The following is a 27030-nucleotide window of genomic DNA, read 5'->3' as shown; positions in this document are numbered from 1 at the left end:
GGACGGTAACTGGAGCCACAAAGCCTAAGGGATCGTGAAGGCTATTAACTGTTGACAAGACTGCACGTCTGGTGAATGGTTTTTTAGCATCAGAGACCTGAAAGGTGAATGTGTCTGAAATTACATTCCAGAGAATACCAAGACTTCTTTGCATGGGTAGGGAATCTGCTCCCAAGTCCAAATCCTTTAAATACTTAGCATGATCTTCTGGATTGAAAGCCCTCATTACTTCGCTGCTATTAGATGCAATCTTATGAAGCCTCAAGTTAGCAGTCAACAAGAGCTGTTGGGTTCTTTTCATCAGATTGACGGCTTCTTCAGGTGTTGATAAGGATTTCAGGCAATGGTCTACAAAAAAATCTCTCAATAAATTGCCTGGTGTCAGATCCGAATTCCTTTTCACCTTCCTGCGCTGTTCTTCTCAGTCCATAAGTTGCCGCTGCAGGAGATGGACTGTTTCCAAAGACATGGACTCTCATGCGATAAATCATTGTCATTGTTGCGGTGCCACAAGAATCTGAGATCATTTCTGTGGTCCTCTTTGACTATGAAACAGTGGAACATCTGTTGGACTTCAGCTGTCACAGCAATGGACTCTTTCCTGAACCGCGTCAACACTCCTACAAGGTTGTTTGTTAAATTTGGACCAGTTAGAAGAACATTGTTTAAAGAGGTTCCCTTGAACTGAGCGCTCTAGTCAAAGACTATTCTGATTTGCTCCCGGTTTACGAGGATGATAGACTCCAAAGCATGGAAGGTACCAGCATTCTTCACCTTCCTTAAGGTCGGGTGCTGGCTCAGCATGATGGTTATCTAGAATCTTCTGCATGAATGCTATAAAGTGCTCTTGCATCTCAGGTTTGTTACGAAGAGTTCTCTTAAGTGCAGCAAATCTGGTTAAAGCTTGTTCTCGATTGTTAGGGAGAGTAAGCCTTGGTACTTCTGCCCCAGAAGGAACCTCAAGAAAAATAAGTAGATAACTAACACAGATAAAGCAAATACAAAAAGATCTGCATTCTGCTTTTTTCCTTATTGAAGCCTGCCACAGCATTGTGTCTGACCGTTGTGCTCCTAGCAAAGGTGTTCTATATTAGTTTTGTATACCCTGATCTAAGCCTGTTCCTAACTACAAAACCATATGCCTCCAAAACAACCTCTTTAAGATTACTCTATTGTGGTAAACTGAGCACCTTTGTAAATATATTTAATAAAAAATATGGCTGTTCTTCCAGATGCTGACATTACATTCCTTCTCACTCCGTAGACTCCCGTATTCCTCTTATTCTCTTGGTGGATAGGTCAGTTAATTCTCTGTGTACCTGCAGGGGAGAATGTGCTGTGCTTATCTAAGAACCTGCCAACTTAAGTGCTAACAACAAGTAACAAGCTGTGAAATCAGCCACATAATGGGTTAAGATGACTGTTTGCTTCTTTGACAGGTCAGTCTGATAATCTCCTGCTTCAGTGTTCTCGGAGAGTCCGTCTACCAATGTTACAGAGAGAGCTGAGATGCAGACATAATAAATGTCAGTTTATGGAAGTTTGCCATATTTTTAATCAAAGGGGGTCCGTATACCACAATAGAGTAATCTAAAAGCTGACAGCATCCGGAGGCGGAGCAACTCTCCTGCTAAGAGCACGGTGGGAACGGCGGCCATCTTACCTTACTTAGTAAAGGAACTTAGGCATTCAAGCTATAGCTCCCTCCTGCACTAAATTTATTGTGGACTTGCACGCAGACAACTGGGAACACTAGAACTGTGTCCCACAATCCCCCTGTCAGCGGCAGACGGCTGAACCAAGGTTTTACAGTGACTACAGGGAAAACAGCAGTAATCTCAGGCAGATTTTCTCCTTAAAGCCAAGCCATTATCATAAAGCAGCTACCAAAATCTCACCCTTCTGCCAGTGTACCCACTACAGTTACCCACTCAGCAATACTGGGGGAAGGGAACACCTCATCATAGACAGTTAAGGCCTCTTTCACACTATGAAATAGTTCCGTTTAGGAACTTCCGTCACAAGTTCCGTCACTATATCGGAGAAAACCTGCCGTTACAGACGTGATACAGTGAAGGGACATCGTGGCGGAAAAATTACTGCATGCATATACGGGTGCAAACGGGCAGTTACAAAACCCCATAGGCTGCAATGCTATTTAGTCACGGCCGTCAGGGGTTTTGTAACTGCCCGTTTGCACCCGTATATGCATGCAATAATTTTTACGCCACGATGTCCCTTATCTGTATCACGTCTGTAACGGCAGGTTTTCCCCGATATAGTGACGGAACTTGTGATGGAAGTTCAATAACAGAACTATTTCATAGTGTGAAAGAGGCCTAACCCTGCCAAGACCTCACTGAGCGGCTACTGTACCCCAAAACAGATACATATATAAATACATACATACATACATATATAAAAGTTTGTTATTAGAGCTACAAATATCATTAATTATTATGAGGCATTATAAACGCATTAACATCCATTATTATCAGAATATGAACTTGTGTTATTTTAATGATACCCAGAAGAGTCCCTATATGTGCAATGCCTACCCTTTATCAATATTATGGATCCATAGCTTCTCCTCGTTACATTGGCAACTGAGCTTCTTACGGCACATGTATAATTTCCAGATTCCTCCAGCTGAATAGACTGAGCTTCATATTTATTGGATGAATTGAATTCCTGAACCTTCTGTCCATCTCTGTAGAAAGCAAACTCCACGTTTGTAGGCTTTATGTATGGACTAATAGTGGGGTTACATGTCAGGGACATGGGATCTCCTTCATACAGGTCATTGATCACAGTGATATCTGGCTGAGAGAACAATCCTAAATATAAAAGATGTAAATAGAAAAATGTTAGATTGAATCATTGTTTAATGAGGGTGTCCATTGTTTAATAGAGGGTGTCCATACTCGCCCTCTATCTGGATTAATTGCTCCACACTTCTCTTAATTCCCACAATTTCATTTTCTACTTCACATGAATATTTCCCAGAATGCTCCAGCTGAACATTGGAGGCTTCATAGACATCATTGAAACCAATTCGTTGAAGCATCACTGCTTCTCTGTAGTAAGTAAACTGCAGCTGTGTGTTCTGTCTGGGTGGATGGAGACTTGTCTCAAATATTAGGGTCAGGTTACTCTTCTCAATAATTGGTAGGAAGGCAATTCTTAGTTCAGGAGATGTAAGCAGCTCTAGACAAGGAATAAAGTGAGAACAATAAATTACTGGGTAGCGGAGATGAGCAAAATATTATTGTCACAAAACAGATCCAGCCGGACAATTGAGAAAAAGTCCAGATTTCTTCAATTCTATCTATCTAAATGGATAGACAGTAAGACAGAAAAAATAGTTACATAGAGAATATGATAGATCAGAGAGTAAACAGATTAGTAGACAATATAATGATAGTGGATTGTATCATTCAGGATCCTGGAGAGAGACTCAATGCATTTCTAGGCTGTGATTGAAGGATAGAGATTAGCCTTTTACCGGCAGGATAAGACCCTCTTGGGAGTTTAGGGGTCTCTATCCTTCTGAAATATAGGGGTGCAAATTTTCACCAAATCCCCATTGATCTTTATATACAGATATCACATGAACCTGTCCTCACTCAGTAACGACTGCAGAAGACTCCATTATAGTTGTACAAATACTGATGAATATTTAATCTATAAATGATTCTGGATTTACCTTGGAGCCTTACATAAACAGGGTCATCTTCAGATACGTGATAGGATTCATCATGCCAGACTTCTTTCCAACACCTGTATGTCTCGGCTGTATTTCTATCTGTATATACAATGTGATATTCATTATCTTCCCAGTTTCTGATGACTTTGTTCTGTAGAAAAAATATTGACTGTCCTCCATCGTATCCAGGATAGTGGAGACATTGTTAGGAACCGGACTGGTATGTAGGTAGTGGATCCCTTGTGTCTGTGAGGCGATGACGTGGACCGTACCAGGGGACCGGTTCTAAGAAGTTACTGGTTTTCACCAGAGCCCGCCGCAAGGCGGGATGGACTTGCTGCCGCGGTAACTCCCAGGTCGTATCCCCTGATAGCGACTCAACCTCACAGACGGCTGAGATCTGCGTGGTACACAAGGACAAGGCGAAGGCAGGGTCGGACGTAGCAAGAGGTCAAGGCAGGCGGCAAAGGTTCGTAGTCAGGACAAGGGTCTGGATACACAGGCTAGAGATACACACAAACGCTTTCTCAGGGCACTAGGACAACAAGATCCGGCGAGGACAGGAAGGGGAAGTGGGTTTTTATATGAATGGAGGTGATTGCACGTGATTGGGCCAGGCACCAATTAGTGGTGCCCTGGCCCTTTAAATTGCAGAGAGCCGGCGGGCGCGCGCGTGCCGGGACGGGACAGGAGGACGGGGACGGTGAGCAGAATGGGATGCAACCCGCGGGCAGGCACGTCCCGCCGCACGGATCACATCCCCGCCGGGGGAATCGGAACAGCGCTCCCGGTCAGTGAGTCTGACCGGGGCGCTGCATACAGAAGATGAACGCCGCAAGCGCTCCGGGGGAGGAGAGGGACCCGGAGTGCTCGGCGTTACAGACATCTTAACTTCAGTTCATTTTTGTTAGAAAATAATAAGAGAGGTCACCATGGTGACCAGACCTGTAATATAACATGAGGGGACATAGAGTATATGCTCTCTGCTCAGTCTGGGTGTGATATGACTGTCTATCTGTATATGTGTGATCTGATAGACTTACTCACCATAGATAACATCCAGATTGACACCGTCACTTCTTTCTCCATTATTGGTCTGACGGCAATTACTTACACTCCATGAAGATTTTCCAGCAAGCGCTGTTGCAAAGGTTGCTAAATTTGGTGTTGGATATGTCAGGCTTATATCCCCGGAATACATCAGCCCGTTTCCCTATAGTAGAGATCACATCACAGGTCATTGGTATCCGCTCTCCTTCAAATCCTATAGTGTATAGTGTAGTTTGGAGAGGTCACCTCAGGTATGATGGCGGCTCCTATAAGACAGCATGGGTTAAACTGAGGAACTGTAGACACATTGATCTGTACAGTCTTCTCACATCTTCATAATACAGATTCATATCACACAATGTACATAATGCCATGTCCACAAAGAAACAACCATCATCTGCCGAAACCCATCCAGATGCATAGATAAATATCTGAGCCCCTGACCCATCACTGCTGTTATAGAGAACCTGTCACTATGAGGATCCTTATATAAGATCATTAGTGTGATATCCTGACACATCTTTACTCAAATAAATTCATATATATATATATATATATAAAATAAAAAAGTTAAAAAACAACAGATTTAATGGAGGGAGAGCCAAGGATAGGGAATGAATGACAAGGGACCCTTCAGCGCCCTGAACAGACGGCAGGTGCCACAAAGTCGCCGCCGATCCAGGACTCATTCATCTTGATTAATGTGAGTCTGTCCACGGAGTCTGTGGACAGACGGGTCCTCTTGTCCACCCCACCTGCCGTTCTGAATGTCCGCTCAGATAGTACGCTGGAGGGGGGGGCAAGACAATAACTCCAGCGCATACTGAGCGAGCTCGCGGCAGGTGTCCAATCTGGCAACCCAGTACTCCATGTTGTCGTCGGTGCTCATACTGTCAGAAGCACCAATGGAAGCCATGTAGTCTGCCACCATGCGGGCCAGCCGCTGGTGGTGACTGCTGCTGCTACTGGGTCGCTCAGATTGGAAGAACATCCTCATATCACCTAATAGGTTCCCTGCTCGCCTGCTGCTGCTTGGTGCAGCCACCTGCTGGATGAGATGGGCGGGGACAACTGGAGGCCGGGGAGTTGCCTGCTCCAATCGGCTGATGATGCGGGCCTGCAGTTCCTCCATCCGGTGCTGCCTCCGGCTGGCTGGGAGGAACTGCTCCAGTTTCCCCTTGCACCGTGGATCTAAAAAGGTGGCCATCCAAAATTCATCCCTCTCCTTGATAGTCTTGATCCGGGGGTCCCTCATGAGGCATCGCAGCATGTGGGCAGCCATGGGGAAGAGCACAGCCCCGCTGTGACTCTTCATGGCTGCCCGGGTCCATGACCTCTAGCTCCTCATGCTGCAGGCGCTGCTGCTTACGCTCAGAGATGCCCCAACACCGGCTAACACCGGCTCTCCCTCCTGACCAGGCCCTGACTCCGGGACTTCAGCAATAACCACCTCGTCCTGGGCCGGGTCTTGGTGGAGCACTGTTGCCTCCTCCTGCTCCACCAAGGCACTCTCCCCACCATCGAGCAGGCGATCTAGTGCCCTGTCCAGCAGGAACACTATGGGGAGCACGTCATTGAGGCCGACATGCTCCCTGCTGACCATCTTGGTCGCCTGCTCGAAAGGGGCCAAAACATGGCAGACCTGCTGTATCTGCCCCCACTCCACATTGGTGATGTACGAGAGGGTTTGTGTTGGCCCGGAAGTGCCTTGCTCCAGCAGGTATTCTCTCACCGCCCTTCGCTGCTCCCACAACCTCTCCAGCATGTGGAGGTAGAGTTCCACCGCATCACACTGTCCACAATCAGCCTGTGAGGGGGCAGGCTGTTGTCCTGCTGCCACTTGGACAGGGACGCGGCAGCGGTTGGGGAGCGCCTGAAGTGGCTGGCAATCCTCCGTACCCTTAGCACAATGTCACTCAACCCGGGATAGGTGCGCAGGAACTTCTGCACCACAAGGTTGAGGACATGTGCCAGACAGGGCACCTGGGTCAGACTGCCAGCATGGAGGGCGGAGAGTAGGTTGCTGCTGTTGTCACAGACAACCATACCTGCCTGGAGCCTTTGGGGTGTCAGCACTTCATGTCCAGTGTGTCTCCGGTCCCCTAAACTAACAAGCTGGAGCACGGCCTGACAGCGCACGTGCCCCACACTTGAGTAGCTACGGGGACGCTTGCTGGGAGGCTCAGCAGCTGTGGAGACAGTGACTTGAGGGAGACCAGCAGTTCTCCCCTGGACACCCCGGGGCGGCACCACAAAATCTGATGCCGCAGATCCCTCCCCGGCGCCTCGGAGGGAAACCCAATGGGCAGTGAAGCTGCTGTATCGCCCCTGCCCATGCCTGCTGGTCCAGCCATCCATTGTGAGATGCACCCTGTCGCTGACAGCATGATTGTTACGCTGAGCACTCCGGGTCCCCGCTCCTCCCCGTAGCGCTCGCAGCGTCCTCTCATTCGCAGCGCCCCGGTCAGACCTGCTGACCGGGCGCGCTGCGATATTACTCCCAGCCGGGATGCGATTCGCGACGCGGGACGCGCCCGCTCGCGATGCGCGTCCCGGCTCCCGTACCTGACTCGTTCCCCGTCTGTGTTATCTCAGCAGTCAGAGAGGTTGAGCCGTTGCCGGTGGATATGACCTGGTTGCTACCGCCGCTGCAAGACCATCCCGCTTTGCGGCGGGCTCTGGTGAATTCCAGTAGCAACTTGAAACCGGTCCACCGACACGGTCCACGCCAATCCCTCTCTGGCACAGAGGATCCACCTCCTGCCAGCCGAATCGTGACAATGATCCAGCGACAGGGATACGTTCTCCACAATGTGCTGGTGTAGGGCAGGGACACCAGTCCTGGCAAAAAAAATGGCGTCTGGGGACACGCCATCTGGGTTGGGCCTGCTCCAACATCTGTCTGAAGGGGTTGCTGTCCACGATGTTGAAGGGCAGCAGATGTTGGGCGATAACCCTTACCGGGAGCCCATTGGGGGAACGCACACGTCGGTCTCCAGGGGGGGAAGGGAGTGGTGCGTTCAAATGCGTCAGTGACAGACGGCTGGCGTCGGACGGCAGTGCAGGACACTGAAGAGGAGGGTGCAATGGAGGAAGAGGTCTGGCTGCCGGTACCAGTACCTCTACCGGAGGGAGCGGGGGGCATGAACTCATGGGAACAGGTGAGGGTGTGGCAGGGGCTGCTGTACCCTGCACACTGGTGGTGGCGCTGCTACCACCACCCCTCGTCCGCTCATACTCCCGCCAGTGGTTGACTCGGAGATGCTGGGTCAGAGCTGTGGTACCCAGCCGAGCCAAACGCTTCCCTCTCCTTTCCCTGGCACGACAAAGCTGGCAGATGGCTATGGTAGGATTGTCTGCTGCCAGGGTGAAGTAAGCCCAGACAGGTGACTTCAGCACCGCCCTCCTATCAGATGGGGTGATGCTGACTTGCACCTGCTGGGGCTCGGTGCGCACAGGTGTAAATGGCTGCTGCTGCCATCACCAGGTCTCCCTGGTGACCTGGCGCAGTTTCCCCAGGGTGCCTACCTTCCTCGTCATTGCTGCTGTGAACTGACAAGGGAGGTGGCACCCATGTTGGGTCACCCTCCTCTTCGCCCCCAGATATGTCAGACCCAGGGCTAAACTGTGGTGGGCTGAGGGAAACAGCAGACATGGAGCCGCCGGCCTTTGCTCCGCTTTCCCCTCACTGACGCCTGGGTCTGACTAGGTGCGGGTGTTTCTTGCCTAAAAACACATTCACCACTTGGAAGGGATGTCTCTGGGGTACTGACAGCAGGTACCCCTTCCTCCTCCTCCATCATCCCTTCCAAAAGGTCCTGAGCATCAGGACAGAACTGGATTTCTGCCTGATGCAGGGCCTCCCCCGAGATATCCCTCTCACTGTCGCTGTCAAACGGTAAGAGGCTTGACTATTGGGGGCTGGGGGCGGGTCCTAAAGGCATCGGTGTACTGGTGGTGCTGCTGTGCGTCGGGACTGAGGACTCCGTGGCACTGCTGTGCCCCATAAACTCCACCACTATTGGAGCCTGAGTTAATATCGGGCGGCTGGCCGAGGAAAAAAAATCGCAGATCAGGCGGACTCCCCTTCCACCTGATCCACTTGTAGGGGCGCGAGAGCTACCCTGTGCTGGCAGCGACCCAGCACTGGGAGTAACTCCCCTACCCCTGCTGCCCCGGCCACGTATGTTGCTCATACTTGCTGATGGGGGGGGGGGGGACTTTATTTGGGGGGGAATGTGAGAATATGAATTTGATTTTTTTTTAAACAAAGACAAATGCAAACAAAGACGCAGACAAAGACTACTCGACTACAATAATTTTTTTTCACAAGGACAAAGACGTAGACAAGGACACAGACAGCTACTAAACTAGAACAACTAAACTACTACAGCTAAAACTTTTATTTTTATTACACTGACGCAAACACGGACGATGACAACAAATACTAAACTATATGTAAACTACAACTAACTTTTTTTGTTTTTTTTTTCACAAAGACAAGGACACAGACAACTACTACTAAACTGGAACTAAAACTAAACTAACAGCTAAAACTAAACTTTTTTTTAAGCTAACAGACAGACGCTAACACGGACGATGAAAACAAATAATAAACTAAACAATAACTCTACAATAACAAACTAATATATAAATAAACAAAACTAAACCTAATTTTTTTCTTTTTTTTTTAAACACAAAACACACAGTAAATTAACCTACCTTAAAGAAATGTACACGTAAACTAACTACAGAGAAATCTAATCTGCACTAACCTAGACAAAAAAGCAGTTGGGTCTAAGGTAGTACTATGAAGCACAAAGCTCAAAGGACGCTGGAATAATGACAGAAGCCGCTCCACTCTCACAACCACCATGTGAATCTGCAAGGAAATACTGCTGAGAGTGATCTTATATACTGGTCGTGCCAGCAAGTTTCTATTGGTTGCTAGGGAGGTTGCTAACCTCTGACAACTGTGGCTGCAGAACTCCATTGGCTCAGAGGCATAAGAAGCGCGTGGGAAATATTTGCATGCAAAAACTAATTTTCCCTTCATTGTTGGCCATTTTTTCCTGTACATCTTATGTAGATAAAAAGTTAAAATGCTGTGTTCACATATTTACCCTCCTGGCGGGGGCAGTAGAGAACGGCCTCTTCCTCCTCTTCAGGACATGGTGGGGGGGAGTGTGGCTCCTCCTCCGCCACCACCTCTACATTCTCCCTGACTTCCGGTGGGGACTGTGGTGGTGAGTGCCGTGATGGCCCAGCCTCCTCCTCTCCTCCTTCCTCATGTTGCTCCTCCCTGTCCTCCTCTTCCTCCTCTCCTCCTCCCCTCCTCCTTCCTCATGTTGCTCCTCCCTGTCCTCCGTCCTCCTCCTCCTGCTTCTCTCCTCCTTACAGAGGGAAGTGGAGCTCCTGTAATCACACAATGTAGAGAATGTAGACGAACAACTTACAACTCATAACCAATGCAAATTCACCCCTTAATGACCGGGAAATTTTCCACCTTTTTAGCAAATTGTAAATTGTAAGTAATGATTTGTAAAGGGATGAAATACTTATACATAACTGTATATATACATTACATTTGTTTCTCTGTAATGTAAGCATTGTACCTGGGCACCTCCTGTCCCTGATCTTAGTGATCAGATCCATATTTCTCCTCTTCAGATCGGACCATTTCTTAACAATCTCCAGTTCTGTGTGCCTCCTCCCACTGGCCGCCAGCTCCCCCTGTACCCCGAGGACTATTCTCTTCTTATCCGCTTGGGACCGGGTCTGGTCATATCCTCTTTGTAGGAATCGCTGCAGGATGAAAATGCAAGTATATTAATTATCCCAATCTAACAGTATTTGTTGTGACATCACCGCACTATGTCTGTGGCATGTACGTATGTACAGCATAGAAATATCTCACATTCACATTGCACATCCATTTTCCTGCCTCACACTATATACCCCCCCCCCCCCCCCCCCCCCCCCACACACACACACACACACAGTCTACAGATCAGGGGTACTCAACTATTTTTAGTGAGGGTCCGCATATAAATGGTGAGTGCTAGGGCCTGGTTCACACCAAGCGACCTTGCCACTGTGCATCCAGAATTAATGATGCCGCTGTGCCCCCATAATAATGATGCCGCCGTGCCCCAATAATAATGATGCCGCCGTGCCCCCATAATAATGATGCCGCAGTGCCCCAATAATAATGATGCCGCTGTGCCCCCATAATAATGATGCCGCCGTGCCCCAATAATAATGATGCCGCTGTGCACCCAGACAACTTTCACTGTAGGACCCGGCCATTTTTTGCACATCTGACCACTGTCACTTTAAGCGTTAATCATTTGATAAATTCTTCTAAAGCAATGTTTTCGGTAGTTATGAAAAGACAGTGGATCGTCCGTGTCTGTGATAATGTTATTAGTAGGAGAGGGATGATTAGTGTCGTCCTTTTTTTGTTTTTGTTTTACAGGGCTGTTGGAGGGTGAGGATTTATTACAGGACATATTGTTCTTTTCTTCCAGATTTGTGTCTGATAGGTAAAGAACCGAGAATGTATTAGTATTGTGAACGTTCCAGTTCTTAGAGGATCCTCCAGCTTTAGCCTGTGACGTTCTAAGCTTTTGGGGAGCAATAATAGTAATTAGTTTTTTCTGGTTGCCTTGGTTACGAGAGCTTTTCCTGGGTCTGTCGTAGCTCATATTGGAAGTATATTTGAACAGGATATGTCCTTGATGATGTTTAGGCTTAAACAAGTTAGTAATAACGTAAAAAGTACTTACAAAGCCCTCAATTTCATGTCCTTGGAATGTTATGCGTAGCTTGATAGTAGTATATACCTCCCCTGTATAGTCAGGAGGTCGTGAGATGGCGATCACCTTCTGTACTGTAGTCTTAATGATTTTGGTTGATAAGATATCACTTCAGAGTAATGTGAAGCAGGTTATACCAAACTTAGAGATGGTGAGTTCTGCGAAAAATTTACAATAAGTCTCTTGATCTGAGTGACGGTAGGTAGTCCAATTGCTCAGTGGACAAGGTTGTTGTAAAAGTCCCTTTAAATGGCAAAGATCCTTAATTAGACCTTGTTTAGAGGGGTCCAGGCGTAGTCCCTTTAAATGTTATTTCAGTACAAGATGTCTCATCCCTTCCAAGTGGTATCTACAATTGCGTAGGTTTGGAAAGTAGTTACAATCTAATAGCTTTGTGTACAAACGTTCAGCAAGCTGTTACTTGTTTTAACCCCTTAAGGACCGGGTTTTTTTCAGTTTTTGCATTTTCGTTTTTTGCTCCTTGCCTTTAAAAAATCATAACTCTTTCAAATTTACACCTAAAAATCCATATGATGGCTTATTTTTTGCGCCACCAATTCTACTTTGTAATGACGTCATTCATTTTGCCCAAAAATCTATGGTGAAGCGGGAAAAAAAATCATTGTGCGACAAAATTGAAAAAAACCCCCGCTGTTTTGTAACTTTTGGGGGCTTCCGTTTCTACGTAGTAAATTTTTCGGTAAAAATGACACCTGATATGTATTCTGTAGGTCCATACGATTAAAATGATACCCTATTTATATAGGTTTGATTTTGTCGGACTTCTGGAAAAAATCATAACTACATGCAGGAAAATTAATACGTTTAAAATTGTCATCTTCTGACCCCTATAACTTTTTTATTTTTCCGTGTATGGGGCGGTATGAGGGCTAATTTTTTGCGCCGTGATTGAAGTTTTTAACGGTACAATTTTTGCATTGATAGGACTTATTGATCACTTTTTATTCATTTTAAATGATATAAAAAAGTGACCAAAAATGCACTATTTTGGACTTTGGAATTTTTTTGTGCGCACGCCATTGACCGAGCGGTTTAATTAATGATATATTTTTATAATTCGGACATTTCCGCACGCGGTGATACCATATATGTTCATTTTTATTTTTATTTACACTTTTTTTTTTTTATTGGAAAAGGGGGGTGATTCAAACTTTTAATAGCGGAGGAGTTAAATGATCTTTATTCACTTTTTTTTTTCACTTTTTTTTTTGCAGTGTTATAGGTCCCATAGGGACCTATGACACTGCACACACTGATCTCTTATACTGATCATTTTTATCCCATAGGGACCTATAACACTGCACACACTGATCTCTTATACTGATCATTTTTATCCCATAGGGACCTATAACACTGCACACACTGATCTTCTATGTTGAAACCAGTGATCAACGATTCTGCCGCATGACTGCTCATGCCTGGATCTCAGGCACTGAGCAGTCATTCGGCGATCGGACAGCGAGGAGGCAGGAAGGGGCCCTCCCGCTGTCCTGTCAGCTGTTCGGGATGCCGCGATTAGCCGCGGCTATCCCGAACAGCTCGACTGAGCTAGTCGGGAACTTTCACTTTTAGCCGCGCGGCTCAGCTCTGAGCGCGCGGCTAAAGGGTTAATAGCGCGCGGCGCCGCGATCGGCGCTGCGCGCTATTAGAGGCGGGTCCCGGCTTCACTATGACGCCGGGCCCGCCGTGATATGACGCGGGGTTACTGTGTAACCCCGCGTTATATCAGAAGAGCAGGACCAAGGACGTACCGGTACGTCCTTGGTCCTTAAGGGGTTAAATATATTGCGGTACTGTCTCTTTAACTGTTGTCATGTACAGCGTTGCTAGCAAGCCTGTGTTTCGATAGGCAATAGTAAAGGTCAAGTATGCAGTGCAATGCTAACAGCTCCTCTGTAGTGTATATGCTGGCAAAATGGCACTTATCGCTATTAAGTAGTCCCTTAAAGTAGCGTTCACTATAGTGTTAGTGTTGGAGCATATAGACAAACTATCGTTGCGAGTCTGTTCAGTAAGCAGTTCCTCGATTTAAATATATTCAGGTACTATCTCTTTAATCGGGGTGTTTTCCCCTGCTAAGGTAATTAGTACTGCTGTAGTTGTATTCACGATTTAGTACCTTAATAGAGGTGGTGTCCCAGTATTTCAAATCTTGCGATGTCCAGCAAATTATTCAGTAGCTTAATAAGTACTAAGAGGAACCGCGGTAAGTTTACATAGAGAATAAAGCTGTGGCTCTGTGCTTAAAAGATGGCCGTTCTTCCTCTGCAGCGCTCTAGCCATGTGGTTGCTTAGTAAGTTCGCACCCAGTGATAGTTATGGCGTCTTGAACTTAAGCTTGCCCGTATATTTTATAAATATTGCAAATAAAGATAATTTTGGTACCGGAAGAATCCTGAGGCGATTTCTTAAATGTCGGTAAAGGTTTTGAGATGGTTCTGAGCAGGATCAGATCGTCGCGGACGTGGAAATGTGGTCCCCCCCAGAAACAATATGGCGGCGTGTGCTCTGTTTAAGCTGGGGCCTTACCAGGAGGGTCTTCAGGTGCAGATTTCAATTATAAAATGGTTTCTGACCCAGATAAAAGTTATATCACTGTACGCCTTTTCGCTTCCCATTTGATTTGATGCCTCACATGTCGTTCCAATCAGAATAGCCGCTTTAGGGTCTCTGTAAGTGCCGCCACATCCGGAGTTCTCTTCAGATGCGTCCTTACATGTTTCTATAGGGTCTCTGTAAGTGCCGCCACATCCGGAGTTCTCTTCAGATGCGTCCTCACATGTTTCTTTAGGGTCGCTGTAAGTGCCGCCACACCCGGAGTTCTCTTCAGATGAGTCCTTACATGTTTCTTTAGGTTCGCTATAAGTGCCGCCACATCCGGAGTTCTCTTCAGATGAGTCCTCACATGTTTCTTTAGGTTCGCTGTAAGTGCCGCCACACCCGGAGTTCTCTTCAGATGAGTCCTCACATGTTTCTTTAGGTTCGCTGTAAGTGCCGCCACACCCGGAGTTCTCTTCAGATGAGTCCTCACATGTTTCTTTAGGGTCACTGTAAGTGCCGCCACATCCGGAGTTCTCTTCAGATGAGTCCTCACATGTTTCTTTAGGTTCGCTATAAGTGCCGCCACACCCGGAGCTCTCTTCAGATGAGTCCTCACATGTTTCTTTAGGTTCGCTATAAGTGCCGCCACACCCGGAGCTCTCTTCAGATGAGTCTTCACATGTTTCTTTAGGTTCGCTATAAGTGCCGCCACACCCGGAGCTCTCTTCAGATGAGTCTTCACATGTTGCTCTCAGGCCACGCCCCCCTGTATATGGTTTTGGTTGGAATTACTGGCTCTTGGTTCCCGTGGTTTGAGACCAGAAGAACGAACATTATTGGGGTACCCCCTGTCACTGTATTTCTTAGACATTTCGTTAAGTCTGACCTCTTTACGAGATGTATCCATGACAATACGTTTTATCCTGTCAAATTGTGAAATTGGTAAAGATTTCAATGTCGCTCGGGGGTGGTTGCTGGTTGGTTTTGTGTATAGGTCTGTGCTCGGAACCCCTTGTGAATCTACTTGTACTAAGGTACCCTGAAAACTGACAGAGATTTCGCAATGCATGATAGTAAACTGTAACTCAGGCCAAATGCTGTTAATTTGATTGTGATCCTTCTCATATGCAGAAGATGTCATCAATGTATCTTTCCCTAGTTGTGGCACATTTACAGAAAAGGGGGTTAGTGTATATGAACCCCTCCTCAAAATCAGACATTTATGCAGTAGTATATTACCCCATAGCAGTTCCTTGGATCTGAATATAATGGTGTCTTAAAACAGGAAGCAGTTGTTCACCCAAATGATGGCCTCCTCCACTAGGTGTAGGTTACTGGCAAGTAACAGGCTAGAACAATATACCAGCCTAACATTGGAAGCAAGTCTGTGTTGGTTAATCTAAACCTGTTTTCTTTTAAGCCGTGTTTAGATCTTTTTAATTTTGGCATCATTTTTAGCTTGAAATTGGTCTTAAAGGATTTTTGACTGAACAATATAATCTATTTTTGCTACATTTTTTATGTATCCATGGTATTGTCCATATTTGATTTTATATAATCATTTAGAATGGTGACAACTGGTAAAATCTAAGAACTTGTTCATAACAGTTTTAAAGTGGGTATGTATACTAATTAAACCCCTATCTTCTCTCAGTAATTTCAAATGATTATGATTAGTAAGTTGTCAAATAGTTCATTACAACACTGCTCGAAAAAATAAAGGGAACCTTAAGATAACATCCTAGATCTGAATGAACTAATCGTATGAAATCCTTTCGTCTTTACATAGTTGAATGCGCTGACAACAAAATCACACATTATCAATGGAAATGTATCAACCCATGGAGGTCTCAATATGGAATCACAGTGGAAAACCCCACTACAGGCTGATCCAACTTTATGTAATGTCCTTAACACAAATCCCAATGAGGCTCAGTAGTGGGTGTGGCCTCCACGTGCCTGTATGACCTCCCTACAACGCCTGGGCATGCTCCTGATGAGGTGGAGGATGGACTCCTGAGGGATGTCCTCCCAGACCTGGACTAAAGCATCCGCCAACTCCTGGACAGTCTGTGGTGGATGGAGCGAGACGTCCCAGATGTGCTCAATCGCATTCAGGGGAACGGGCGGCCAGTCCATAGCATCAATGCCTTCCTCTTGTAGGAACTGCTGACACTCCAGCCACATGAGATCAAGCATTGTCTTGTAATAGGAGGAACCCAGGACCAACCGCACCAGCATATGGTCTCACAAGGGGTCTGAGGATCTCATCTCGGTACCTAATGGCAGTTAGACTACCTCTGGCAAGCACAAAGAAATGCCACCCCACACCATTACTGACCCACCACCGAACTGGCAGCAGCAGAATGTTCTCCATGGCGTCTCCAGACTCTGTTATGTCTGTCACATGTGCTCAGTGTGAAGTTGCTTTCATCTGTGAAGAGCACAGGGCGCCACTGGCGAATTAACCAATCTTGGTGTTCTCTGGCAAATGCCAAACGTCCTGCACGGTGTTGGGCTGTAAGCACAACCCCAACCTGTGGATGTCGGACCCTCATACCACCCTCATGGAGTCTGTTTCTGACCGTTTGAGTGGACACATGCACATTTGTGGCCTGCTGGAGGTCATTTTGCAGGGCTCTGGCAGTGCTCCTCCTGCTCCTCCTTGCACATAGGCGGAGGTAGAGGTCCTGCTGCTGGGTTTTTGCCCTCCTACGGCCTCCTCCACGTCTCCTGATGTACTGGCCTGTCTCCTGGTAGCGCCTCCATGCTCTGGACACTACGCTGACAGACACAGCAAACCTTCTTGGCACAGCTCGCATTGATGTGCCATCCTGGATGAGCTGCACTTCCTGAACCACTTGTGTGGGTTGTAGACTCCGTCTCATGCTACCACTAGAGTGAAAGCACCACCAGCATTCAAAAGTGACCAAAAAATCAGCCAGGAAGCATAGGAACTGAGAAGTGGTCTGTGGTCACCACTCCTTTATTGGGGGTGTCTTGCTAATTGCCTATAATTTCCACCTGTTGTCTGTTCCCTGTGAAATTGATTGTCAATCAGTGTTCTTCCTGAGTGGACAGTGGGATTTCACACAAGTGACAGTGACTTGGAGTTACATTGTGTTGTTTATGTTACCTTTATTTTTTTGAGCAGTGTAGAATATTTATAAATACAATACAATTTACAAATTGCTAATGTCATTACAATTTAATAGAGCCCTAACAAAAATGAAATTGTATATGTATATCTATCTATCCTTTAGTATATGATGCCATGACCAATAGGACTGTATGATATAAAGGGACTCAATTAGCTCCATGTACAAGTCAACATAATCAAGTCCCCATCTCATCCTTGGTCTGAGAAAAGATCTTATTACCAAAGGAGAGTATATTCTGCCTCAAAATATCCCTTATTTCATCTAGAATAAATCCGGATTGTTCGGCCCCCATATCTGCATCAAGATGCGAATAATGAGATCTAAAGGTTTTACCCCTTTCCTCAAATTATTTGAATAATATTAGATCCAAAGGGAGAAAAGAAAAAATATTGAGGGAGGAGCAATTACATAATTTGTAAATTAATAGTTTTGAGTCTTAGTGAGCAGACATGGTGGACAAGAACAAATCTACACTGCACAAAAAAATAAAGGGAACACTTACACAACACAATGTAACTCCAAGTCACTGACACTTGTGTGAGATCCCACTGTCCACTCAGGAAGAACACTGACAATCAATTTCACATGGAACAGACAACACGTGGAAATTATAGGCAATTACCAAGACACCCCCAATAAAGAAGTGGTTCTGAGGGTGGTGACCACAGACCACTTCTCAGTTCCGATGGTTTGGTCACTTTTGAATGCTGGCGGTGCTTTCACTCTAGTGGTAGCATGAGACGGAGTCTACAACCCACACAAGTGGCTCAGGTAGTGCAGCTCATCCAGGATGGCACATCAATGCGAGCTGTGACAAGAAGGTTTGCTGTGTCTGTCAGCGTAGTGTCCAGAGCATGGAGGCGCTACCAGGAGACAGGCCAGTACATCAGGAGACGTGGAGGAGGCCAACAACCCAGCAACCTCCACCTTTGTGCAAGGAGGAGCACTGCCAGAGCCCTGCAAAATGACCTCCAGCATGCCACAAATGTGCATGTGTCCACTCAAACGGTCAGAAAAAGACACCATGAGGGTGGTATGAGGGCCCGACATCCACAGGTGGGGGTTGTGTTTACAGCCCAACACCGTGCAGGACGTTGTTACGCCGAGCGCTCCGGGTCCCCGCTCCTCCCCGGAGCGCTCGCTACACTCTCGCTACTGCAGCGCTCCGGTCAGATCCTCTGACCCGGTGCGCTGCGATACCGCCTCCAGCCGGGATGCGATTCGCGATGCGGGTGGCGCCCGCTCGCGATGCGCACCCCGGCTCCCGTACCTGACTCGCTCTCCGTCGGTCCTGTCTCGGCGCGCGCGGCCCCGCTCCCTAGGGCGCGCGCGCGCCGGGTCTCTGCGATTTAAAGGGCCACTGCGCCGCTGATTGGCGCAGTGGTTCTAATTAGTGTGTTCACCTGTGCACTCCCTATTTATACCTCACTTCCCCTGCACTCCCTCGCCGGATCTTGTTGCCATTGTGCCAGTGAAAGCGTTTCCTTGTGTGTTTCTAGCCTGTGTTCCAGACCTCCTGCCGTTGCCCCTGACTACGATCCTTGCTGCCTGCCCCGACCTTCTGCTACGTCCGACCTTGCTTCTGTCTACTCCCTTGTACCGCGCCTATCTTCAGCAGTCAGAGAGGTTGAGCCGTTGCTAGTGGATACGACCTGGTCACTACCGCCGCAGCAAGACCATCCCGCTTTGCGGCGGGCTCTGGTGAAAACCAGTAGTGACTTAGAACCGGTCCACTAGCACGGTCCACGCCAATCCCTCTCTGGCACAGAGGATCCACCTCCTGCCAGCCGGCATCGTGACAGACGTTTGGCATTTTCCAGAGAACACAGAGATTGGAAAATTCACCACTGGCGACCTGTGCTCTTCACAGATGAAAGTAGGTTCACACTAAGCACATGTGACAGACGCGACAGTCGGGAGACGCCGTGGAGAACGTCCTGCTGCCTGCAACATCCTCCAGCATGACTGGATTGGTGGTGGGTCAGTAATGGTGTGGGGTGGCATTTCTTTGTGCTTGCCAGAGGTAGCATGACTGCCATTAGTTACCGAGATGAGATCCTCAGACCCCATGTGAGACCATATGCTGGTGCGGTTGGCCCTGGGTTCCTCCTAATACAAGACAATGCTAGACCTCATCTGGCTGGAGTGTGTCAGCAGTTCCTACAAGAGGAAGGCATTGATGCTATGGACTGGCCGCCCGTTCCCCTGAATCCGATTGAGCACATCTGGGACGTCTCGCTCCATCCACCACAGACTGTCCAGGAGTTGGCGGATGCTTTAGTCCAGGTCTGGGAGGACATCCCTCAGGAGACCATCCTCCACCTCATCAGGAGCATGCCCAGGCGTTGTAGGGAGGTCATATAGGCACGTGGAGGCCACACACACTACTGAGCCTCATTGGGACTTGTATTAAGGACATTACATAAAGTAGGATCAGCCTGTAGTGGGGTTTTCCACTGTGATTTTGAGTGTGACTCCATATCCAGACCTCCATGGGTCGATGATTTCCATTGATAATTTTTGTGTGATTTTGTTGTCAGCGCATTCAACTATGTAAAGAGGAAAGTATTTCATACAATTAGTTCATTCATTCAGATCTAGGATGTGTAATCTCAGTGTTACCTTTATTTTTTGAGCAGTGTATATAAAGAAACACCTACAACATACACCAGACACAAATTGTAAGAAAATTGAATATATCTTTATTAGAAATACATGTAAAAACAGAGAGCCAGACAAGCACTGATGAATATGAGGTATAGTACAAAAAGATAAAGTGCATACAATAGCAAATAATCCTAAAAGGGGCACCAGTGTATGTAACCCAGACAATATCGCTCCATCAAAGCACTGAATATCTTAAGGAGAAAAAATGCAAAGGATCATAATTACAAGGGGTATGAAAGTGCTGGGACTGCATGTGGAAATGGGAGAAACACACACCTCAGAGGTAAGTCATATATGTACTCAACTAAGCCTCCGGTGCAGCTTATACCAAGCACAATTCATTCTCCCAAACCCCACACGCCATAGCAGCATAACAATCCTTTAAACAAACTCTTACAATTCGCCAGCACCCCAACGCCATTTCACCATTAGGCTTCCTCAGGGAGTCCTAGTGTGTATAATGAGAGAGATGGCTGGTGGAAAATCTTTAGAAACATGTATAAAATGTTTTGACGACATTTTCCTGAAGAGTTAATAGGTAAATGAGGATGTAGGGTGATCAATCAATGGATAATGCCCCCTCTAGGTCAGGCAACAAAGATTTAAGAACTGGTTTATTGTTTTTAATCAAAAAATATTGTGCTAATATCTGTTAATTTTAAAGGGGTACTCCGGCCCTAAGGCATCTTATTTTCTATCCAAAGCATAGGAGATAAGATTTCTGATCGAGGTGGTCCTGCCGCTTGGGACCCCTGCAATCTCGCATGCTGCAACCACCTATGTGAGTTGCACGCAGCGCCGGAGGCTCCAAGTCAGAAGCCTCACAAACATGGGGCCGGAGTATAGTGACGTCACGCCCCCGCCCCGTGTGACGTCACGCCCCCGCCCCGTGTGACGTCACGCCCCCGCCCCGTGTGACGTCACGCCCCCGCCCCGTGTGACGTCACGCCCCCGCCCCGTGTGACGTCACGCCCCAGCCCCGTGTGACGTCACGCCCCCGCCACGTGTGACGTCACGCCCCCCGCCACGTGTGACGTCACGCCCCCCGCCACGTGTGACGTCACGCCCCCCCCGCCACGTGTGACGTCACGCCCCCTCAATGCAAGTCTATGACGGCCGGAGTACCCTTTTAAGATGAAACAGGTCTAGAAATTGTGCGGGATAAAAAGAAAAGTCTTAAGTCAGGGGATATATATTTTTTCAATAGATGTGGAAAATGTTTTTATTTTTTGTGTATGTGGGGGCTGATTATAGATGGTATCAACGTTACTGTTGGTCGCACACAACGGGGGCTTCTATTCAGCCCTCAGGAAGGCGTCTCTCAGCGATCAGAAACGGATTGCCCCAGGAAGGGAGGAAAATGTTCTGAAGACGCCGCGCTGAGCAGATTATCTGCAATATCATTTGCATCGGGGGAATATGATGTTCATGTCCTGTATACTGCACTGTTGTACTAAGTGAACACGTTTTTGGATAAAATGGACACACAAACGCAATCCCTGTGATAGTGTGAATTGGTCTATAAATGGCTGGAGAGGGCGGAGCCTTGAGCTAGACACAAGGGAGCCACCCTAAGGTGCATTACACCTGCTGTCCGTTTGCATTTGATTATATGTGATGAACGTTATCGTGTCCACATTTATAAGATAGGAGCAAAAAAACTATAAAATCACCTGCAGTTGGAGACATCAAAGCATCGAAACGTTGAGAAGTACTTGGGGAGACATGAAGGGTCTAGAATTTTAGGTACAGTCAAGATAACTAAATTCATTTCAGTATTACTAGAGTAAGAACCTAATTTTTACATGACATGAATATCCAGCATATGTGCACCCAGACTTAGTGGTTCGGGATTACCAGGAGGAATAGCCATAGGAAGAAACACATGTATAAGGTTTAGTCTACACAATGAATATGATCCTGAAGAATTACTGCCTGAGCCACAAATAGAGGAGCTTTAAGATCTGTCGTGGGGAAGTCTCCTCAGTACAGTGATCCCTCAACTTACAATGGCCTCAACATACAATAGTTTCAACATACAATGTTTTTTTCTGGACCATTGTAACTTGAAACCAGACTCAATATACAATGCTATGGAATCTGCGAAACGTGTCAATGGCTGGAAGAACCGACCAATCAGAATGGACATTTCACTGGTAAAACCCCTGTATTACTGAAGTGCATGCACTGACTGGTGTCTGGTAGCGCCCCCTACAGTACAGGGAGGTATTACATGTTCTGTACTCTTGACCTGTGCCAGGGTTAGCTGCTCCTTTGGGCATCAGGTTAGGGTGGCTCCATTTTACTTTTTTTTTTTTAGGACATTGCATGTTCTGTACAGGACCCTGAAGAAGCTTCTGTCCTCTACAAAGACCAGTGTTTTCCAAAGAGGGTGCCTCCAGCTGTTGCAAAACTACAACTCCAGGCATGCCCGGACAGCCTCCGGCTGTCCAGGCATGCTGGAAGTTGTAGTTTTGCAACAGCTGGAGGCACCCTCTTTGGGAAACACTGACATAGACAGACAGTGATCTACAGCTCCCAGCAGATCTTTACTTTTATGTGTAAGAATTTGCTTTATCTCTATTTTAGTTATCTACTTATTTTTGTTTAATTCTCACTTTTTCCTATTTTTGGATGACATTTTGGTGGCTGCAGAACCAATTACCAGGTTTCCATAGAGTTCTGGTTTCAACATACGATGGTCGTCCTGGAACCAATTAATAATGTAACTTGAGGGACCACTGTATTGTAACATTTTTCTTAGTTAATATTTTTGGAATATTGATTATGATTATTTCTTCTCTCACCCAATGAAGGTTTCAAATAGTTTTTAACGGACCCTCAGGATAAGGCCTTTGCGTATGTTTTGCATTTTGAGATTTCTAGGCAGGAGAAGAAGAGGTCAATGTCTGATGTCATCCAGAAGCTGGAAATATAGAAGGACGAGCTGTCCAGAAAGATGAGGGACATTGAGGAGCTGTGTAACATGACGGATCCCTTGACTCCTTACAGGATACAGACACGTGACGTGTGATCCTCAGGAGGGAGATGGGGACTTGACACCACGTGATTAAAGAGATGTTTCATGCAGGTTTCCCTGGTTAACAGATATTGGTGTTTTTTTGTAAATTGTGTATCCAGTATATGAGCAGGGAGTGCTTTGTGTAATTCTTGCATTGTCACTGACACAGTAGCCGTACAAAACAAAATTAACTCTTTACATATAATCAACAATTGATATTCATACGGGAATTACTATTCATTTTAATCTAGATATCAGAAGTGCTCCCAGTACTGTTTACACATGTTCTTATTTAAAAACGTAAACTTTAAGCCAGGAATGAGCTTTGGTAGTTGTACTTCTATAACAATGACTTTGGGTTTCTGGATACAAAGTAAGGTGTCCCCCATTTGTAACCATGAGTCCTGTACGACTGCTCTGACCCTTTGGAATTTCCACCTTGGAAGAGTGTAGACAGCTGTACATTGTTTCTCTCATCAGTCTGTACATTTAGACCAAATTGTATTTGCACTGTCACAGTATATATTAAAAAGGAAAGAGTAACAATGTTGATACACTATACTGTTTTGTTTGTTTTATTTTTTTTTAATCTGGTGAAAAGCCTAAGTTGTATTGGAATTGATGGGGATTTTTTTTTTAATTGTCTGCATTATTTCTAATAAACTATTAAGAGACTTAAAAAATAAATAAAATAAAAACTCCCAGTTGTGAAGTAAACTGATTTTATTTCACAGCCCAAAAATTTTTTTTTTTAAATGTACACTACTGTTACAACAAATATGACTTGCGCTAGTGTGACACTGAGCCCTGGTGGTCGGCCCAAAAACTCCCAAGTGTGAAGTAAAATGACTGATATTATTTCACAGCCAAAAAAGTTTTTCTTTTGTTAAATATACACTACTGTTACACCATATATGAGTAGCACTAGTGTGACACTGTGCCCAGGCAGGCCCTGAAATGCACTTGTGTGATGGAAACTGACTATTATTTCACAGTAAAAAAAATTTTTTTTTTTTAAATGCAAGCTATTGTGACACCAGATATCAGTGGTGGCACTGGGCAAGTGGGCACAATATACGCTGTGAGCCTGACACAGACGCTGCAAGGTAGGCAAATGCTATTAGATTACACTCACAGGGGAAAAATATGCAGACTGATGTTTGAGCCCTAAAAAGGGCTTTTTTGGGTGCTGCCCTTACAGTAGAGATCAGATTAGTGCTTCAGGACTTTAGTGGACACTGAATAAACCACTTGGCTATCGCTTCCCCTATTAAATCAGGATCTGGTTCACTATCCCTCCTCTCTAACCATGCAGCTTCAGAATTATGTTAAAATGGAGTCTGTGAGAGAGGTGGGAGGGTCTGGAAGGGGTTGGTCTGCTGCTGATTGGCTGTAATGTGTCTGCTGACTGTGACACACAGGGTCAAAGTTTACTGCAATGATGACGAATAGGGGGTAGATCGATCATCGCATATGTTGGCGCGGCGAACGTGAACAAGCTATGTTCGCAGGAAACCGTTCGCCGGCGAACAATTTGCGATATCTCTAATGATATGTTCTAACGAGGGATGTAGAACAAGTCTTCTAAATTCAGAGTCTTTACACACAGGCTTGACCTACTCGAAAACGGCAGATATTAGCACATTCATGGCTACAGAAACTTGAACCGGCACTGAGCCCATCTTGCCAAGTTGCACTTTCATGTTCTGCATTGGATGTGGACAAACTTCATATGGACCCCATTGCGGGTCATTTTAAAAACCGTAAGGTTCAAGTCTGTTCTCTTTGGAAATCCTTTCTTAAAGATGTTCCAGCAATTGAGAGAGAGCCTGGAATCTTTTTAAAAATGTTAATTATTATGACTTACTTATAGGGGTCAAAATAATTTAAGTATTATAAGGACATTGCTTTTCCACCTTTTGGCTAAGATCACGTGAAGTATCAGTTTAATATCTGATACGTTCCCTATCTGGGGAACCATATGTTAAATGGATTTTTGAGAACGGGCCAATTTCAAAGCTTGCTTCCTTTGCCCTTTTACATTGATCCAATATGGCAGTATCTGCGGGTACAATGCACAAAAAAATATATCATAGGTGATATGACAAGGTGTTGGCCCCACACTACTCATTGTCATATTGCCCTAAACTAGCACTATTAGATGTGTGTTATATGGCCTTACAACATTTGAATAGACTTTTCAAGTCAAATGTAATAAAAGATTTGTCACCTCTAGAAAATTATAGTTGATTCACAGACTGTGTGTAATAGGGAACTTTTAATTACACAATTTACCAATAAACTTTCCACCAGTTGCGGTAGATGAGATGCTCTGTAATAGAGACTCTAAAAAAGCTGGACCATCGGGTGTACTCCTCCCCTTCCCTCCAACACCGGCTACAGATGGGTAAGACGGTGTACTAGATGGTTCTTCCCATTTGGTATTGTGCCCGTCTGTATCCAGGAGGCCAAGTATCGGAGCTTACCTGCTAGATAAGACATGAAGATTCGGCAGGTACATACCACCCTGAGATTATCTCCAAATAGAACTAGGCATCAACGAGTTCAATTGTTTTTAACAAAAGGGGTATAGAAAGTCTTATAGCCAATGTGAAGGTCTTAGGGAATATGTTTTGTAGAGTGAGGAACGTAAATTCTATCTTGGTGTATTGGGAGTGGCATACATGTACCCTATGGGACCATTGTGTGGCCTACTAGTAAATTGATGTACCTGGTAAAAAATGTTTACTAAGGGACAAAGCTACACTATGGTGACATATAGCATATGAATGAAGGGTTATTATATAATATAGTAACTTAGTTTAAGGTTGAAAAAAAGATTTCATCGAGTTCTGCCTAAAAAACTACTGTTGATCCAGAGAAAGGAAAAACCTTCCTGCCCCATGAGGCTGATGCCAGAGATTCAAATTTGTAGAAGGTCCAAGCCTCATGTCTCAGGGAAGAAATGAACACCCTTATATATATTGGAATAAAATCAATAGAAATATGCCATGAATAGACACACTTATAGGGTAAGATAGCAAGGAATATGTTACATTAATGCTATTTTTGTATTGTAGGCGGAATAATGCAAAATATAAGTAATTTTTGTGGGTCCACTATTATTTCTGCTTAGTGTTTGGGGTCTAAAGCAGTATGGGGCAGTGTTTGTGGACTAATAACTAATACTAAATAGGGACAATGTTAGTATTACAGATAGTATATAGGTACATTGTTTGTAATATAACTATATTGTAATATTTTGACTTCTACATTTAGAACATTCAATTGCATAGGTTTGGGGTTATCTGAATAAACATACACGACCATGGACTGATCAGCGGCTTTACTTACATTACGGAGGGAAAAATAACTGACACAACAAGGCACAATAAAATGTATACATACATAGTCTACATTATCCAGGGGCCAAAGAGGCATCAGAAGCGACATGGACCAGTTGATAAAGGATAAGGTCATCCACATAACAACTCACTTTGTCAGTTCTGGTGCCAATCTGGATTCTGGAGACAGTTCTTCAAACAAAGGCGTAGAGGGCCAAAGGCTCAATTGCCAACGCAAACAGTAGGCAAAATTAAACTCTACACATTGCAATGCCCTAAGCTGACTGCTGCCCTCCCAGAACTGGACTTGTATCACCTGACAGGAAAGCTTAGATATATTAGACATTGTGTACTACCGGACCCGGTGGGGTCTACTCTTTATCGCATATTTATACAGATAATGTTATGCGTTTCTTTCTACAAGTGCAAGCTGACTATGGAATACAATGTGAATTCAAATAAAGAATAAGACAGACATGGTCGCACTTCTACAACATACGCAATGATCTAAGGCTTCTCAGCAAAATTAAACTAACATTGTGTACTGTATGATCACGAAGTGCAAGCCCACATGGCCACCTGTAAGCAGCGGGTCCCTAACATAAGATGGCGCTGAACTGAGCGCACTGCCGTAACACCAGTGCCCAATGGAGAATAGAGAAAAAAACAGACATGGTCGCACATCTACAACATGCACAAT

General features: G+C 45.6%; 1 pseudogene; it reads left to right on the top strand.

Moving 5' to 3' along the window:
* Positions 1–24889: 24889 nt before the first annotated feature.
* On the top strand, positions 24890–25070 carry LOC130337656 (U2 spliceosomal RNA; annotated as a pseudogene).
* Positions 25071–27030: the final 1960 nt, after the last annotated feature.

The sequence above is a fragment of the Hyla sarda genome, chromosome 1 (assembly GCF_029499605.1).
Source record: "Hyla sarda isolate aHylSar1 chromosome 1, aHylSar1.hap1, whole genome shotgun sequence".
NCBI classification, from domain to species: Eukaryota; Metazoa; Chordata; class Amphibia; order Anura; family Hylidae; genus Hyla; species Hyla sarda.
The sequence above is the reverse complement of the archived record's forward strand: the minus strand, read 5'-3'. Positions and strand labels throughout refer to the sequence as shown.